The sequence below is a fragment of the Scyliorhinus canicula genome, chromosome 3, assembly GCF_902713615.1.
Source record: "Scyliorhinus canicula chromosome 3, sScyCan1.1, whole genome shotgun sequence".
Taxonomy (NCBI): Eukaryota; Metazoa; Chordata; class Chondrichthyes; order Carcharhiniformes; family Scyliorhinidae; genus Scyliorhinus; species Scyliorhinus canicula.
In genome coordinates this window covers 147,345,363-147,359,790 of record NC_052148.1, presented here as the reverse complement: position 1 = coordinate 147,359,790, position 14,428 = coordinate 147,345,363, and positions in this window count along the sequence as shown.

Here is a 14,428-nt window from a genome sequence, read left to right as displayed (position 1 = left end):
GGGGTCTTCCAGGGCCAAAGGTGGAGTAGAGGGGGTTGGCAGCGGGGGACCAGGGGATGGTCTGTGGGGTTAGGGTGACTCCCCCAAGGGGACCGAGGTGTCTGAGCATGGACGCCTCTCCAGCAGCCTGTGACCGCCCACCATGGTTGTGCAGAATGACACCAGCCATATGGGCGCCCTCACCCCACCGCCCCTGCACTCCAACCCCAAGCACCCCATCACCTCCCCACCCCCACAACCGGCTGCTACCTGCCGGTGGGCATCACAGGGATAACCCAAGAGGGACGTCCAGAGTAGTCCTACAGGAGGACTCTGGATAGGGATGCGGAATGCACTGCTAGCATGGATAGGGCCAGCCACTGGTACCATTGCCAGCAGGGACGGGGTGGCTGCTAGCAGTGACGGGTGTGGGGAGCAGGTGTGTGGTGCGGAGGGCAGAGTGCCAGGTGGCGTGCCCGGGGAAGGAAGGGGGGTGAAGGGGACATGCAAGGGCAGGGGCGGCATTGCAGGCCGGGCCACAGTCTAGCTTGGTGGACTGGTTGGGTATGGGGGTTTGCCTTTCACCCCTGCAGACTTCGGAATTCAACCAGGCATGGTGGTCTTCATTCAAGGTGCCACAGTCCTGGGGGATGTACTGAGGTTGTACGAGCAGGAGCTGCTCGGGCAGGACCTGCAGAAGTGCTCCCTGCCCCATAGGAACCGGAACCGGCCGGTAAGGATAGAGAGCTGGCTGCCCAACAGGCTGAGGTGGTGGTGGTAAGGAGGCGCCACATCAGGCCTCCTGTGTATCTGCAGTGCCTGTCCTTTTAGGACCTGGTGGATTGGGAATGCTGTTGCAGGCTCTGGTTGAGCAGGGGGACACTGCGACATATCTGCCGGATCATGGCGCACCTAGAACCACAATGGTATGGGGAAGGATGCCTGCTCCCGGGGGCCATCAAGGTGATGATCGGCCTCACCCTTTATGCCACGGGTCCTTCCAGATGCTGAGTGGGACCTGTCTGCAATGTCGCAGATGTCGGTGCCCAGGTCCATCCACACAGTCACGGAGACCCTATATGCTCAGTCTGCACAATATATCACCTTCAATGTGGACTGAGCCCACCAGGATGCCCAGTTAGCAGGGTTCACCGCCATTCCAGGGGCATAATCCAGTAGTACATCAGCATCTTGAAGATACGGATTTCAGTGCCTGGACCGCTCTGGAGTGCCCTCCAGTGTAGCGTTAGGAAAGTCTCCCACATTGTGGTGGCCTGCTGTGTCATCCATAATATTTTGGAATCGAGGGGTGAAGTGCTGGAAGAGGCGATGAATGCCAGGCCACGTCCGACGATGAAGATGCGGAGGATGGCCAGGATCGGAAGGGCATGGGGCCTGGGAAGCACAGCAGGCCACACAACGTGTGCACCAGGGCTGTCGCGCACGGGATGCTCTAATTGCCTCCAGGCTCACTGATTAGGGGGCCTGGCCAATGGCATGAATATCCCAAACTAGACACTCTATCATAGAACTGCTTTTGCTTTGCTTTAATGTTTTGCATTTCCTGCAGTACCATTGCATTCTCCTCCTTCTTTTCCAAGTATGGATGTGTGGGACACAACCTTCTATTCATGAGTAACTCTGCTGACGACCTACCATGTGACAATGGTGACCCTCAATAGTCCAAGATATGGATCACATTGACTGTCCATTGCTTTCTTCAATAATTGTTTCACAATATGTACACCTTTCTCACTTTGCCATTGGCTTGTGGGTACAACGGAATTGACGTGACATGACTGAAATCATACGTGACTGTGAAGAGTTGCCACTCTTTACAGCTAAAACAAGGACCGTTGTCACTCACAACGACTTGAGAATTCCGTGTCCAGTAAAAATTGACTTGGTATGCTTGCCGTTATGCTTGACAGCAGAGCCATTTCAGGATAGTTTGAAAGATAGTCTATGATAATTAAATAATCTTTCTCTCGTAGGTGAAAGAGATCAAAGATACTTTCTGCCACGGTGCCGGAGGTAAATCAGATATTTGGATAGGTTCTCTTGTTTGCTTGCAATGATGCATCTGTAATCAGCGTACCTTTGGCAAGGGCAGCGCCAGCTGATGGTACCCCTGGCATCAGAAACGGATCCCAAGGTTAGAGACCCTCATGGAACTGGGCACCTACAGGCCAGGAGTCGTGTGGGGGTGAGGGTGGTGTCGGGGTGGTGTTGAGGGGAGGTTGACTCACGTGTCATGGGGAACCAGAACTCAGCGAGGTCTCAATTCATTGCCCGCGGCCGACCTCCACCCCGGTGATCTCACTTTCCTCCGGGCTGCCGACCATGTCCAGGGCCCTCTGCTCTGCCACAGTGAGAGGCCGCAGGTCTGGCGGTTCCCATCCAGCTTTTCCCGGTGGTTACGGGCTGCCTTCTCTTGGGCAGGGGAAGACACAGAAAATGACAGCGTTAGACAGTCTGACACATGCAGCCCAGGGGGTGAGTCGCTGGTGGCCTCAGTGGCCAGGGTACCCGGCCATGGCGGCCGGTATGGGTGCCGTCATGCGGTGTCAGGAAGCTACTTTCAGAGAAAGAGAGTGTAAGAGGGAGGGAGAGGATAACGCTCAGCAAGTAGCTGTGAAAAATGCTGGTACTGCATTTATGGTACACTGCAAAATTAGAATTGAAGTATTAAAGCTGCCAAGTGACTTGTGTGTATGTTAGAATTAAGTTGACTAAGCTGAAATCTCGAAGGATGTTATGAATCAAATGAACAGATTAATAGAACTAAGAAGAAGAGAAGATGAAGAAGATCTGGGATGTATAGAAAACATAATGCATTGTTCCATGCCTTGCCTAGACCGAGTGGTCACATGATGATGCAGCTACGAAAGAGGTCACATGTCAGGAAGCGCAGGGGTTACCCCCGAGAATGGGACAGAGTACAATTATTGAAGTAGTTGCTGAACTAGAGAATAATGTACCCTTCATTATTACTCCTTATTGCCTGTGATTCGAGAAGTCAATACATTTATATTGAGTATTAATCTTTGTTGTCCAATATTGTTTGCTTGTATTCTAAATTAGTGATTGCCCCTTTTTGCCCTTTTTTTCATGAACAAGAATCATCTTGCCCTGGAGTTGAGGAGAGAACCCAAATTCCTAAAAACATCTCAAGGATTGTATAGATTGAGTTGGGAGCACAGCCTTTGTCAGCTAGATTTATTTTCATTTTAACGAGCAATACTGGGACTGTTCATGTTAAACATTTAGGAGATTCTATTCAACCGACTGGCCAAGGCTAACCCTGTCAAAAACCTGGCAAAAGGCAGGTTTGTCAAGGTCAAGGTCATTTATTTGGGTCATATTATGGGTCAAGGTTAGTGTTGCCTCAAGAGAACAAACTCAGGCCACATTAGATGTTCCAATCCTGAGGATGAAGACCATAAGGGCAGCACAGTAGCATTATGGTTAGCACAGTTGCTTCACAGCTCCAGGGTCCCAGGTTCAATTCCCGGCTTGGGTGACTGTCTGTGCGGAGTCTGCATGTTTTTCCGTGTCTGCGTGGGTTTCCTCTGGATGCTCCGGTTTCCTCCCACAGTCCAAAGATGTGCAGGTTAAGTTGGTTGGCCATGCTAAATTGCCCTTCGTGTCTAAAAAGGTTAGTTGGGGTTACTGGGTAACGAGGATAGGTTAAAAGTGTGGGCTTAAATGGGATACTCTTTCCAAGGGCCGGTGCAGACTCGATGGGCCGAACGGCGTCCTTCTGCACTGTAAATTCTATGATTCTATAAGACCATGGGCGCGATTCTCCGCAAATGCGGCGAACCGTAAAGGCTGCCGTGAAACTGGCCGTGTTTCACGGCAGCTTCCGTGCCGCCTCCCGGGACCCGATTCTACCCCCTGGGCGGGGCTAGCAGCGCGGTCCCGTGAAGCACGGCATCGCGGGCTTAGCGACGGTCGCTAAGCCTGCGCACCAAGCGTCACGGCGGCTGACGCGCACGATGACGTCATCACGCATATGCGTCAAACCCGCGCAGGCACGGGCCGTCATGCCACTCAGCCGCCCCGCGGACTGATCCTGCGGGGCGGCGGGGGAACAAATAGTGCACGGGTATCGGACCCGCTGCCCGCGATCGGTGCCCACCGATCGCAGGCCCATGCCACCCTTGGCACGGCCGTGGTCCGGCCGTGCCAATCGGTGCCATGGTTGTCCGAGACGGCACTTTGCGGCCGTTTTCACGAACGGTGAGAGCAGGTGTGTTTGCGTTCGTGAAAATGGCTGTAATGGCCTGGGAACTCGGCCCATCGGCCTGGGGAGAATCGCTGTTCGCCGTAAAAAACGGCGAGCAGCGATTCATTTCGTGGGGCGGCCGTGGGGGGTGGGGGAGAATAGCGGGAGGTCGGGAAAAATGTCGGGAAGGCCCTCCTGCTATTCTCTGACCCGTCATGGGCAGCGGAGAATCGCACCCCATAAGAATTAGGAGCAGAATTAGGCCACTCGACCCATCAAATCTGCTCTGCCATTCAATCGTGGCTGCTTCTCCTGTCTTCTCCCCATAACCCCTGATCCCCTTATTAAACAAGAACCTATCTATCTCTGTCTTAAAGACACTCAGTGAATTGGCCTCCACAGATTTCTGCAGCAAAGAGTTCTATAGATTCACCACCCTCTGGCTGAAGAAATGCCTCCTCATCTCTGAAGAAGGAGATATTGCAGGGTATGTGTGTGTTGTACAGGACATTTGTCTCTAATTTCAGCACAGTGGTCACCCCCCCTTTAACAAATTTGTTGAAGGAAAATGTGAGATTTGACCTGCCCACGAAAGAGAGCCTAACGTGAGTTAGATATTAAGTAAATCTAACATTAAGGAATTATCATAACTCATTTTCCTCCTCTGCTACCCCTCTTGATCGAACATCAGCAATTACATTGCTTCTTCCTGCAATATGCGCAATGTTTACAGTAAAGTCTGTGGCTGGGAGTGACACACACACACTCTCTCTCGCAAGCACACGTCTCTCTCTCTCGCAAGCACACACACAAACAAGACAAATACTTTGCCAAACCTTGGCCCCAGGCTCCATAGTGTTTCTCTGCCAGGCCTTGAGCCAGTGTCTTAGCGACGGGACCCTGCAGTCTCTCCTCCCAGGGCCCTGCTGCCTTTGCTTCCCCATGGGCCCCATTTCCTCTCCCACTGTGGCCCCAGCAGTCTCTCTTCTCCATCCCCACAAAAACCTTTGTTTTTCCCCAGCATACTCACTGTAATTAGTATTCGCTGGTTTCCAATCACAGCCTGTTTTTCTACCAAATTTTCTGGTCAACCTATCAGCGGCAAACGTGGGAGAGGTACAGCCTGTGATTGGAGGAACAGCCACTTGCGGAATCTTCATTTACCTGTCAAACCAGCATTTTGAACAGTGGCTCCAGGGATCACAAAGAATGGCTTCACAGACCACAATCCAACCCACAGGCTGTATGTTGGAAAAACCTGTTCTAAATTTATCTAAGAATGCAAGTGGGCTGTGGTCGCAATGGACTAATATCTCCTCTGCACAATTGGCCATATAATCTTCAAAATATTGAAGAATCAGTACAAGACACAAAGCCTGCTTCCTGATGGCTGAGTATTGTCTTTGATGCTTATTAAGCTTCCTAGAGAAGTAGCTGACTGGCTGCTCCAACACAGCCTCATCATCTCGGAGTAACACCGCTCTTGCCCTGTCATTGGCATCAATATCTAATTTGAATGACTTGCTAAAATCTGCTATTGCCAGAATTGGCCCACTTCTCAAATCGACCTTTAGCTTTTCAAAGGCCACCTTGATTTGGGGCCTCACGGTAGCATGGTGGTTAGCATCAATGCTTCACAGCTCCAGGGTCCCAGGTTCGATTCCCGGCTGGGTCACTGTCTGTGTGGAGTCTGCACGTCCTCCCCGTGTGCGCGTGGGTTTCCTCCGGGTGCTCCGGTTTCCTCCCACAGTCCAAAGATGTGCGGGTTAGGTGGATTGGCCAGGCTAAATTGCCCGTAGTGTAAGGTTAATGGGGGGATTGTTGGGTTACGGGTATACGGGTTACGTGGGTTTAAGTGGGGTGATCATTGTTCGGCACAACATCGAGGGCCGAAGGGCCTGTTCTGTGCTGTACTGTTCTATGTTCTATGTTCTATGATATGATGTGGGCAGGTCAAATCTCACATTTTCCTTCAACAAATTTGTTAAGGGGTGACCACTGTGCTGAAATTAGAGACAAATGTCCTGTACAACACACACATACCCTGCAATATCTCCTTCTTCAGAGATGAGGAGGCATTTCTTCAGCCAGAGGGTGGTGAATCTATCGAACTCTTTGCTGCAGAAATCTGTGGAGGCCAATTCACTGAGTGTCTTTAAGACAGAGATAGATAGGTTCTTGTTTAATAAGGGGATCAGGGGTTATGGGGAGAAGACAGGAGAAGCAGCCATGATTGAATGGCAGAGCAGATTTGATGGGTCGAGTGGCCTAATTCTGCTCCTAATTCTTATGGTCTTATAGAATCATAGAATTTACAGTGCAGAAGGAGGCCATTCGGCCCATCGAGTCTGCACCGGCCCTTGGAAAGAGCATCCCATTTAAGCCCACACTTTTAACCTATTCTCGTTACCCAGTAACCCCAACTAACTTCTTTAGACACTAAGGGCAATTTAGCATGGCCAACCGACCTAATTTGCACATCTTTGGACTGTGGGAGGAAACCGGAGCATTTGGAGGAAACCCACGCAGACACGGAAAAACATGCAGACTCCGCACAGACAGTCACCCAAGCCGGGAATTGAACCTGGGACCCTGGAGCTGTGAAGCAACTGTGCTAACCATAATGCTACTCTGCTGCCCTTATGGTCTTCATCCTAGGGATTGGAAAATCTAATGTGGCCTGAGTTTGTTCACTTGAGGCAACACTAACCTTGACCCATAATATGACACAAATAAATGACCTTGACCTTGACAAACCTGCCTTTTACCAGGTTTTTGACAGGGTTAGCCTTGGCCAGTCGGTTGAATAGAATCTCCTAAATGTTTAACATGAACAGTCCCAGTATTGCTCGTTAAAATGAAAATAAATCTAGCTGACAAAGGCTGTGCTCCCAACTCAATCTATACAATCCTTGAGATGTTTTTAGAAATTTGGGTTCTCTCCTCAACTCCAGGGCAAGATGATTCTTGTTCATGAAAAAAAGGGCAAAAAGGGGCAATCACTAATTTAGAATACAAGCAAACAATATTGGACAACAAAGATTAATACTCAATATAAATGTATTGACTTCTCGAATCACAGGCAATAAGGAGTAATAATGAAGGGTACATTATTCTCTAGTTCAGCAACTACTTCAATAATTGTACTCTGTCCCGTTCTCCGGGGTAACCCCTGCGCTTCCTGACATGTGACCTCTTTCTTGGCTGCATCATCATGTGACCGCTCGGTCTAGGCAAGGCATGGCACAATGCATTATGTTTTCAATACATCCCAGATCTTCTTCATCTTCTCTTCTTCTTAGTTCTAGTAATCTGTTCATTTGATTCATAACATCCTTCGAGATTTCAGCTTAGTCAACTTAATTCTAACATACACACAAGTCACTTGGCAGCTTTAATACTTCAATTCTAATTTTGCAGTGTACCATAAATGCAGTACCAGCATTTTTCACAGCTACTTGCTGAGCGTTATCCTCTCCCTCCCTCTTACACTCTCTTTCTCTGAAAGTAGCTTCCTGACACCGCATGACGGCACCCATACCGGCCGCCATGGCCGGGTACCCTGGCCACTGAGGCCACCAGCGACTCACCCCCTGGGCTGCATGTGTCAGACTGTCTAACGCTGTCATTTTCTGTGTCTTCCCCTGCCCAGGAGAAGGCAGCCCGTAACCACCGGGAAAAGCTGGATGGGAACCGCCAGACCTGCGGCCTCTCACTGTGGCAGAGCAGAGGGCCCTGGACATGGTCGGCAGCCCGGAGGAAAGTGAGATCACCGGGGTGGAGGTCGGCCGCGGGCAATGAATTGAGACCTCGCTGAGTTCTGGTTCCCCATGACACGTGAGTCAACCTCCCCTCAACACCGCCCCGACACCACCCTCACCCCCACACGACTCCTGGCCTGTAGGTGCCCAGTTCCATGAGGGTCTCTAACCTTGGGATCCGTTTCTGATGCCAGGGGTACCATCAGCTGGCGCTGCCCTTGCCAAAGGTACGCTGATTACAGACGCATCATTGCAAGCAAACAAGAGAACCTGTCCAAATGTCTGATTTACCTCCGGCACTGTGGCAGAAAGTATCTTTGATCTCTTTCACCTACGAGAGAAAGATTATTTAATTATCATAGACTATCTTTTAAACTATCCTGAAATGGCTCTGCTGTCAAGCATAACGGCAAGCATACCAAGTCAATTTTTACTGGACACGGAATTCTCAAGTCGTTGTGAGTGACAACGGTCCTTGTTTTAGCTGTAAAGAGTGGCAACTCTTCACAGTCACGTATGATTTCAGTCATGTCACGTCAATTCCGTTGTACCCACAAGCCAATGGCAAAGCGAGAAAGGTGTACATATTGTGAAACAATTATTGAAGAAAGCAATGGACAGTCAATGTGATCCATATCATGGACTATTGATTTAAAGAGCGTCACCATTGTCACATGTTAGGTCGTCAGCAGAGTTACTCATGAATAGAAGGTTGTGTCCCACACATCCATACTTGGAAAAGAAGGAGGAGAATGCAATGGTACTGCAGGAAATGCAAAACATTAAAGCAAAGCAAAAGCAGTTCTATGATAGTGTCTAGTTTGGGATATTCATGCCATTGGCCAGGCCCCCTAATCAGTGAGCCTGGAGGCAATTAGAGCATCCCGTGCGCGACAGCCCTGGTGCACACATTGTTTGGCCTGCTGTGCTTCCCAGGCCCCATGCCCTTCCGATCCTGGCCATCCTCCGCATCTTCATCGTCGGACGTGGCCTGGCATTCATCTCCTCTTCCAGCACTTCACCCCTCGATTCCAAAATATTGTCGATGACGCAGCAGGCCACCACAATGTGGGAGACTTTCCTAACGCTACACTGGAGGGCACTCCAGAGCGGTCCAGGCACTGAAAACCACATCTTCAAGATGCTGATGTACTACTGGATTATGCCCCTGGAATGGCGGTGAACCCTGCTAACCAGGCATCCTGGTGGGCTCAGTCCACATTGAAGGTGATATATTGTGCAGACTGAGCATATAGGGTCTCCGTGACTGCGTGGATGCACCTGGGCACCGACATCTGCGACATTGCAGACAGGTCCCACTCAGCATCTGGAAGGACCCGTGGCATAAAGGGTGAGGCCGATCATCACCTTGATGGCCCCCGGGAACAGGCATCCTTCCCCATACCCTCGTGGTCCTGCCCGAGCAGCTCCTGCTCGTACAACCTCAGTACATCCCCCAGGACTGTGGCACCTTGAATGAAGACCACCATGCCTGGTTGAATTCCGAAGTCTGCAGGGGTGAAAGGCAAACCCCCATACCCAACCAGTCCACCAAGCTAGACTGTGGCCCGGACTGCAATGCCGCCCCTACCCCTGCATGTCCCCTTCACCCCCCTTCCTTCCCCGGGCACTCCACCTGGCACTCTGCCCTCCGCACCACACACCTGCTCCCCGCACCCGTCATTGCTAGCAGCCACCCCGTCCCTGCTGGCAATGGTACCAGTGGCTGGCCCTATCCATGCTAGCAGTGCATTCCGCATCCCTATCCAGGGTCCTCCTGTAGGACTACTCTGGACGTCCCTCTTGGGTAATCCCTGTGATGCCCGCCGGCGGGTAGCAGCCGGTTGTGGGGGTGGGGAGTTGATGGGGTGATGGGGTATTTTGGGTTGGAGTGCAGGGGTGGTGGGGTGAGGGCGCCCATATGGCTGGTGTCATTCTGCACAACCATGGTGGGCGGTCACAGGCTGCTGGAGAGGCGTCCATGTTCAGACACCTCGGTCCCCTTGGGGGAGTCACCCTAACCCCACAGACCATCCCCTGGTCACCCGCCGCCAACCCCCTCTACTCCACCTTTGGCCCTGGAAGACCCCCCCCCCCCCCAGCCAGCCCTGCCAGCGCCAAGTCTGGCAGCCCACGGTTGTGACTCTGTTGCACCTATTGCCCAATTTTTTAACCACAAGTGAAACCCACCATCAGTAATTCCTCCAAGCCCCGGGGAATACCAGATCAGGCCCGCTAATGATGTGTTTACTGTACTTGCAGAGTAGAATGCATTGACGCCGCTGTCGCAACATCAGGGCATGGCATTCTGGAGGGCAGTCGGCAACAGCAACGACTTTCATCTCACACGCAATTCTCCGTCCAATCGCATTCCGTGATTCGGGCATCACTAGAGATTTCCGCCAAATGTTTCATCACGTCTTCATAAGAAACCACCGCTTGTAGTTTCTGAAAGTGGGAAGATACAACTGTTGAAGGGGGATCCCTGGGCTCTTATAATATCCAAGTAGTTATAACTTGTGATAAATGTAGAAATTGTTGTCTATTATATTTTATATTCTGTTACAGTAATGTTATTAAAAATCCTGTTTTTTTTAGTAATCTTTATTGTCACAAGTAGGCTTACATTAACACTGCAACAAAGTTATTGTGAAAAGCCCCTAGTCGCCACACTCCGGCACCCGTTCGGGTACACAGAGGGAGAATTCAGAATGTCCAATTCACTAAACAAGCACGTCTTTCGGGACTTGTGTGAGGAAACCGGAGCACCCGGAGGAAACCCAAGCAGACACAGGGAGAATGTGAAGACTCCGCACAGACAGTTTAAAATATAGACAGGCAGTGTGTCTACTAAATCTGTAATTAAAGAGTCATAAAAGGTGAGGTAATCATTAATTCCAACCATTTAATTGGTTACAGATAAAGGGCTAATAAATAGAGTTTAATTGCTGGAGATTCTCTGGAATTGCATTTAAACCCAGCTAAGCAATACATAATGGGAGGAGCCAGGTATGTCTGTAGTTTTGCAGTCTGATAAAGGATTTTAAGTTGAACAGTAGTTTTACCAAATGCTGTTCGGATGTACAGAAATATACTGGATCTGCTATTGAAAGGAATATTCTCCCCAAAGATCTGCACAACTAAGCAAGTAATCTGTTTTGTTAACTTTATTTATAAATGGCATTTGAACATTATCGGGTTGCTTAATTGGAATTAGTGGTTGGTGTAGATAGTAAGTTCAAGTTTTTTCTTTCCTTTAAGAACTGTTGAACTGATGATTGTAAAGTTATTGCTTTTATGTTAATGTCGTTAATTCTGTGTTTAAATTAAAGTTTGTTTGAACATAAAAGCTACCTATTGGCCAGAGTCATCACTCCTGGGGTGAAGTATCCTTTCCTCATAGTTTTACAAGTAACAAAATTGTTTGGGATTCTCACCTCATATCCTGACAAATATCCTGGAGTCTTGTCCAGTATCCTAACAGTGATCCAGGAGCCAGGTCGCTAACATCTACCACCGACATGATTGGTCTGGTTCCCTATCCTAACACTTGACCAACAAATTTGGTTATTAGGTAATTTGGACATTCTGAATTCTCCCTCTGCACATCCACCGGAATGTGGCAACTAGGGGCTTTTCACAGTAACTTCACGGCAGTGTTAATGTAAACCTACATGTGACAATAAAGATTATTTTACTTTCATTGTTTAATAGGCTCTCTGGAAAGACAGGAGCCCCATAGGAGGTAGAAGAGGAGGAAAATTAGTTATGACAATTCCTTAATGTTAGATTTACTTAATATCTAACTCACGTTTTGTTTCTTTTGCTACAGGCTAAGCCTCATTGTGTTGCCAAAGGGAAAATGTCTTCTGTGTAGTATGTAATAAAGTAATTATTTAAGTGTTTAGAATGTCAAAATATGTTACACTTTGAAAGGGTTGTGAAAATATCCTTACTTCAGTAAGCCCTTTTCTTTTGAGTGAGGAGTGCATGATGACCCATATCCTAGAAAAGTCTAGGCTGGATTCTCCAATTGTGAGGCTATGTCCTCACGCCGGCGTGGGAATGATGGCGTTTTACGCCCAAACATTTGGTGCAAAACGGCCACTGATCCTCCGTTTGGTTGGGGGCTAGCCGTCTCTAGCTGCCGATATGGCCCAGAGAATTGCTGGGTCCGTGGCGGCGCATTCGATGCCGGCAGCCTGCAGCAGCCGTGACGTGCAACATGGCGCCGGTCACGTGCAGACTCGGCCTGCAAAATACTGTCCCCCCCCTCTGGATGACTCGCGATCCCCGGACCACCCCCCAACAGTGCCCCCAGCCCCTGACAAAGTCTCCCTGCCCGTGGATCGGCTCTCCCCTGACTGGCGGCGCTGGACTGAGTACGCAGCCACCACGCCGAGTTCCTGACGGGTGAGGCCATGAGAGACCCACGCCGTTGTGAACTCAGTCGGTCGGGGGTGGAGCATCGGGATGGGTGGGCCTCAGGCAACAACCTGAGGCTGTCGATAAGGCCCGAGGCGTATTCTTCAATTCTGTAATGGAGCATCACAAAATTGGCGCCACTCCACCCCCCCCCCCCACTATTTGGTTGGAAACGGGGATTGTCCGGCCAATCACCGAACGTGATTTTGCCGTGGGCGACCAGAGAATCCAGAGAATTTGCTTTTGTGCGATATCACATCCAGACCAAAGTGGGCTGGGGAGTATTCTGATTGAGGGTTAATTGGTTTCCTGATAAGGACATCATTAGGTACTACAAAATGCTTGTGTAACACAAGGTTTCCATCGGGATGAACAGCTAAGATGCGAAGGGTAAATAGGAAGCTAATTGCCTTGGGGCTGTGCCAGAATGTTTTCTGTTTGGCAGTTGAGAACATACCGAGAATTCGCATAAAGAGGAAACAAGCAAGGTTCCCTCCAAATGGAATAATTTTCTGTTTGGTAGTTTTCAGATCATAATGTAGGAGCAGGTCTCTGAGATTAGAGCAGAGACAGTGTTACTGTGAGTGTTATTCAGTTGAAAAGAACAGAGAGCTGAATACAGGAAAGGCAAAGGATTGTGGATTTAATGTTGCTGATTCAATGTCGGCAGATCCCGCCACATCATTTAAAGGGATGGAGAGGCAAATCTTTGGGGATTCTGTGCTATCAGAATTGTTGGAACCCGAATGAGAGAGCTTGTAGACATGCATGCAAATATCTTTGTTGTATCTACAATTTAAAGTGAAATTTACCTTTTTATTTGAAATCATAGAACATGAGAAACCCTATAGAGCATAAGGAGATTATTTGGCCCATTGACTTTGCACCGACCTTCTGAAAGAGCACACTAACCCTCTAACTCCCCCTAACCTTTGGACACTGAGAGGCTATTCAGCATGGTCAATCTGCCTAACCTGCATATCTTTGGACTGTGGGAAGAAGCTGGAGTACCCGGAGGAAACCCACGCAGACACAGGGAGGATGTGCAAATTCCACACACTCAACCAAGGCTGGAATTGAACTCGGGTTCCTGGTGTTCACCACTGCACCAGTCTACTACCCCCAATATCCTTCACCTGTTAATTAATATTTGAATTATGTTTTTAGTTGGTTTGTTACAGTAAAAGATTTCAAAAGTGCAATTTTGTGCAGAGGTTTTCTTTCTGTTGGCATCGACAAAATAAATTTCTTTGAAGAGTTATTGCTCTGTGGGGATCATAACAACATCCATTTGCAACCCTTGAGTTTATTGTGGATGAATGCATCAACATTGTGGTCCTGATGAAAAACCTGGCTGATGGATGATGACACCTCCCCCGCTAAGTGCTGAAGCTGATTGACAGGTAGATGTCGAGCAGATGTTTCCCGTTGCTGGATATTCTGGACCAGTGCAGGCCCTGTGGGAGGACTAGGCTTCCCCCCCACGCCCCTCTGCCTCGACCGAACTGTGGGCATGAGTCAGACGTTGCCATACAATGTGGAGTACCAGAGCTCATTGCAGAACAGGTAGTCATTATCCTCTAGCCCATGGACCAGCCAACCCAGGACCCCCAGCTCATAGCACCGCTGGTATGTAGAGCGGAGGGGTGTGCAAGCGGGCGGTTTGATAGTGTGAGAAGTGAGGGGATGTGGGTTTGGGATGTGGTGTCCATGCTCCTGGCCAGCAACCTCTCACCCCCCCCCCCCCCCCCCCCCCTCCACACCCTTCCTCTTAGTTGGTGAACCTGCAGGCGATCAGAGCATCCCATGTGCGCTGGCCCTGACAATGATGTTGTGTGGCCTCCTGTGCCTGTCTGGACCCCATGTCCTACTCATCGTCCTCCTCCCCCACATCCTCCTCACGGACGAGACCAGCCCTTCTTCCTCATCCTCCAGCACATCGGCCCTCTGTTGCGTGATGTTGTGGAGGATGCAGCAGGCTGCCACGATGCGGGCAACCCTCTCAGCCTCGTACTGGAAGGCCCCTCCAGAG